Source organism: Astatotilapia calliptera, chromosome 18, assembly GCF_964374335.1.
Source record: "Astatotilapia calliptera chromosome 18, fAstCal68.1, whole genome shotgun sequence".
Taxonomy (NCBI): Eukaryota; Metazoa; Chordata; class Actinopteri; order Cichliformes; family Cichlidae; genus Astatotilapia; species Astatotilapia calliptera.
Genome location: NC_137439.1, coordinates 2,798,124 through 2,803,531, shown reverse-complemented (window position 1 = coordinate 2,803,531; position 5,408 = coordinate 2,798,124). Strand labels below are relative to the sequence as shown.

The 5,408-nt window shown below is 42.9% G+C and overlaps 1 long non-coding RNA gene across 1 annotated transcript; it reads right to left on the bottom strand.

Annotated features, from left to right (window-relative positions):
- Positions 1-4,043: 4,043 nt before the first annotated feature.
- Positions 4,044-5,408, bottom strand: LOC145421749 (uncharacterized). Its single transcript, XR_013903117.1, has 3 exons — positions 5,096-5,408; positions 4,940-5,003; positions 4,044-4,637 (listed from the first exon to the last, which is right to left on the bottom strand). It is a non-coding gene; the product is annotated as an uncharacterized LOC145421749 (long non-coding RNA).

The following is a 5,408-nucleotide window of genomic DNA, read 5'->3' as shown; positions in this document are numbered from 1 at the left end:
CTACACCAGGCCTGGAGAGTTGTCCTGCCTTGCAGCCAGCCACACCTGGAGTTATCACACTCACCTGTTGCTGATCAGCATCGTTAAGTCAGCAATAATTAGCTGAGTAGCTGGGGGCAGTCAGTGTGGTAAGATGAATAAACAATCTTTTGTTGACAATAGGTAATGTTAAAATGTGGTAACTATAGGTGGGAAAGGTAAATACTCAAATCTGAATTGCAGAGTTGAATTAAGGATAAAAGAAACATTGCAAAGGAATACAGGTGATGTATATAGTCAATATAGGTGTAAAGGTGGTTCTGATCCAAACTACAGTACAGAAGGTGGTGGTAATACACCTGAAGTTGTTTGCCAACTGCCAAAAAAAGATGGACATAGACAGTTCTCCAAGTAGTTAGGCGACAGTTTTTCTGTCGGTCAGTGGTCTTGTAATGTACTTACTGCAGCATCTCTTGATTCCAGGAGAATTACAGACACAGGTGGAGGGCATTGTGCACTAGTGTACAATGATGCATGGAAGAGGGTGGAACATTCACCACAACCAGAATCAGAATCAGAATCGTGTTTATTGGCCAAGTATATGTGCAGACACATATGGGGAATTTGGTTCCGGTAGATGGAGGCTCTCAAGCACAGCAATGTAAATCACACACACACACACACACACACACACACACACACACACACACACACACACACACACACACACACACACACGTCTATATATACACATTACACATACATACACAAGCTGTGTAAACCAACTATAAATAACGAATCTAAACTTATATACGTAAATACAGAAATGAATGAGGTGGAGTGAATACTACAGAATGTACATAAGGTGCAGCTGCAGTCTGGCAGTGGGAGCAGTGTGACAGGTCAACTGTTAAGAAGGGAGATGGCGAGGGGAAAGAAACTGTTCCTGTGTCGGGTGGTCCTGGTCTGCAGGCTTCTGTACCGTCTGCCAGAGGGCAGCAGATCAAAAAGTCTGTGTGCAGGGTGTGAGGGGTCTGCGATGATTTTCCCTGCCCGTTTCCTGGTTCTTGAGAGGTGCAGATCCTGGATGGAGGGCAGGGGGGCGTCGATGATCCTTTCTGCTGCCCGTACAGTCCGCTGCAGTCTGCTCCTGTCCTGTTTAGTGGCTGCTCCATACCAGACTGTGATGGAGGAGCACAGGACAGACTCAATGACCGCAGTGTAGAACTGGATCAGCAGCTCCTGTGGGAGACTGTACTTCCCCAGTTGTCTCAGGAAGTACATCCTCTGCTGGGTCTTTTTGAGGATGGAGTTGATGTTGGTCTCCCACTTCAGGTCCTGGGAGATGGTTGTACCCAGGAACTTGAAGATCTTCACAGTCGACACAGGGCTGTCTGATATGGTGAGAAGAAGCAGAGTTGAGGGATGTCTCCTGAAGTCCACTGTCATCTCTACAGTCTCAGTAACCACAGAAAGAAGTTACTGCACAGGAGCTGGGAACTGACACACGAAGAAAACAGGCACTGGGGATTATTGGCACCTTTTTTATTTTGCTCAAAATAAACGCAATGTCTTCCATACAGAAAGGCTTGTATTTGGATCCTACTTGTGCCAAACCTGACAGTGAGTACAAATACTGAGACCAAGACTAAAACACGGGCTTGACACAGGGACTGGGGAGAAAACACTCAAACATGGGTAGATGACTGGTAACACTGAAAGACAGAGATGGGACTTTTGGTTTTGGTTGCACTGTACTAACTTATCCGCTCCATGCATTCTAATTCTATGTGTGTATTTGTTCTTGTGCCAATTGGAGTCATTGCCCTTTATTATCTTTATCTGCCCTCTTATCCTAAACTTTCAATGATAACCTACTATAAGAGGTTTACGTTTAGCCTTATTCCTATTTGTTACGTCCCCACGTAGAGGTCTAGGGGTATGAGTATGGGGACCAATAATAAATGGGTCCTGAAATGGAATGAAAAGGAAAACAGAGGTGTTCTATAATACCATAATTTTATTACAAACAATATGGTTTTATTACAAATAGCCTTAACTTAAAGAGCTGGCAACGCCATTTTACATAGCCTCAGAGGTGATTGCTGGCTGGGCCCAGGTGGTAAATGAAGCTAATCAAAAGCAACTGTGTCCTGGGGAGAGAGAGAAATGTGAGAGAGACAGGGGGGGTAGGAGTGGCAAGAGAGGAGGAGGCTATTATTCTTGTTTTTTCCTACTGGGTGAGTAACACAAGGGGTGGACCGCAGGGCTTGCAACCTATTAGTTTGTTGGAAGCATTAGAGCTGCTTTCTGTGTTTAATGGTAGTGTGTTAATAGTTCTTGCCCTCTTCACATATGTCGCCCATTCTATTTACCTTGTCAGCTTTCTGTGATATTTGTCATTGCAGAAAAGAAAATGAAAATATGAACGTGGGCTATGACAGGCTGATCACTGAAAGGAGCACTCACCTAGTACTGGACTGCGAAGCTACTTTTTCTCAGACTGCCACTGCCATTTCAATTCTGGGTCCCAAAGCAGACGGTGAACTAGTGAACAATGTTTTCAGGGGCAATCTGGTGGGAAGTGAATGGTGTGATGTTACATTCAGTCTTCCAGAGTGTCAGCAGCATCTCGCTTCTGCCAGAGTAGCAGCTCAGCCCCCTGTTCAGCTCTCTGTTTTGCCAGGGGTCTCCATAACTGCTCATCCTGCATGTGTGAAAACCTGGCACCTCGCAGCACCCACGCAGCCTCACACCACGTCAGCTGGGGGGCCCGACGAGTCCGCCCAGCCTCACGCCACGTCAGCTGGGGATTCTGGTGAGCCCGTTCAGCCGTCGCCTGCAGCAGCCTCTGCTTCAGCCTCTGCTTCAGCCTCGCCTGGTCCTGCCGCTGCAGCGCCATCGCCAGCGCCTTCCGTGTTGTCGCCTGGCCCTGCCTCGCTGCCAGCACCTACCAAGTTACGTCGAAGACATAACTTGGTAGACAAAAGTAAAACAGTATGTTGGATGTGCCACGCAATGCTCAATTACATTGGTGGGAACTAGTGCGTTAGCACAGTTAGTTCGTTAATGTGTTGACGGCGTCCAACCCCACGCACGGGGCGATCCATGGTAACTCGTCAACGGAGATTTGTCGCGTGACTGCACATTGTGTGTGAATGTGTGTGTGTGAATGGGTGGATGACTGAATGTGGGGTCCTTAGGGACAAGTAAAGCGCTATACAAATACAGGTCATTTACCATTTACGCCGACATCATCCTAGTGCAAAGACAAGTGGAAGCAGACAAAAACAACAAGCATGCATGCTACAAACTTTAGCCGAGTCATTTAGACAGCCGTTAGCACAGGATTCTCCTTATGGGGACCTGATATGTTTAATATGCTGCTGAGAATATAGCCCAGAAGAAGCGTATAGTATAGCTTTTATTTTGGAAAGAGACATTTCTCTGTAATAAACTCTCTTTTCCAAAGATGAGGGATTTCTCCATCAGATTTATTTTTTTCATTACTTTGTTGTTTCAGCAACATTAAATTTAAAAACTGTACTTTTGAGTTAAAATATATATTTATAATTTTAATAAATGACAAATTAAAAAGGCAGGAACATTTTTTTGTATCGAAGAAATATCGAACCGTTTTGTGTATCGTTGGATTACGTGATTCGTAATTGTCACTCGAACTTTATGCTTTCTCCCTCTTGAGTGATTACATCCTTGCATTACATAATTTTGGTTCATTTTTGGCTGGCAGATTTTAAAAAAACAGTCAGATTTAGAATATAACATGCAGCGTTCTACAGATGAATACATAACAAGATAAAAAAAGATTTTAAAAAAATTACATGTGGGGCGTAACACTTGGTTTCAACGTAACTTTATTCTTTCATGAGTTATTTACAAGTTTCGGACCACTTATAAAATGTGTTCAATGTGCTGCCCATTGTGTTGGATTGTCAATGTGTAACACAGTAAGGGGAATTGTTGAAAAGAATATATCAATGGGCCAATAGGCTCGACTATAGGAGCACAGGGGTGTGTTCAAATGAGACTCAGAGACAAGAATGTAACTCAAAAGAACCAGCCAACTTTAGTGACATAAACCATAAGGTTGACAAGCACAGGTTAAAGACACTTTACAATGGTAGAAAGGAAACTTACAAAAATTAAAAGAAAAGTAAAACACAAACTACTAAAGCAATGACTTGGCCAAGTGTTATTTTTGGTTTTCAATGTTCGGGTTTCAATGCTCGGGTGCACCCTAGTAACCTGACTCCTTAACTCTTATAGAAACAGATTACACAAATCCAATGTACATTCAAATGAAAATTTCACACTCTTTTCACATGTGGAGAATGCTCTACACAACAGCTCATTATTTAAAGTCCCAAATAAAAAATGTCCAAGGGGTAAAGTCCAAAAAATTCCCAGGGTGTGAAAGAAAATAGGGATGAAAGAATGTCAGTCAGTGGTCTTATGTATAACCAGCTGTGCGTGAAAGTGTGAGTGATACAGTCCTACCACACCGCAAGGTGCAGCAGATCATCAAGTGGAAAAGAAGCGAATCTCAGTCTCTCTAAGTCCAGGTGGGAAGGCTCGCCATCTATTTCACTGGAGGAATCCACCTCAGGAACAATTCAGCATACAAAAAAAACCCTGACCTGTCAACAGACAGGGTCAGAAGAGCAATTCAAATATTAATTATGCTGTTCTAGCTATAATTCACAACTTAGGATTTTGTTTAAATCACATTCAACATAAATTTGCAATAAAAATACTCAATTTTGCAAAAATAAAACATCTCTCTTACATAAACTATGCATTAAACCAAGTAAAGTCAGTGCATATGCATATATGTTGCATATGCGGCAATTATTAATCAAACAATTGAGATTAATTCAGTTTCTCAACGATAAAATGTGAAACAGACATGAACTAACTGAGACATACAACATGTGCTCACCGATCTCAGCGCATCACGGCCGAAGACAATGGCATAGTGTCTCTCGGTCGGAAAATGCAGGGCTCTAAATAACGTAACAGGACATGTTGTTTTCTCTTTAATAACCGTAATACGACATGAAGGAAAAATAAACATAAGTTGCGCTTCAAGTGTTACCTTGCTTCTGGAAGCAGATTGAGATGAACTTCCAGGCAGTTGATAGCAACCAGAGCTAACAAAGGCTAACAGTTTAGCTCCACGCGGTACTTTTTAAAGTCACCAGAAAAATGCAGCATTTGCCTGCTTACTCACTGTGGCTACTTTTAACATGAAAGGTAGCTGATAACCAGTGAACTTATGTGCAACACAGTTGGTTGCAACTTATATCTAATACTTTTTTTCCAGCTCAAAAGCTTCAGTCTCTCTTTTCTCCTGCCAGCACGCGACTACCTCCACACATAGCAGCAAACACAGAGCACGTAGGTGGGAC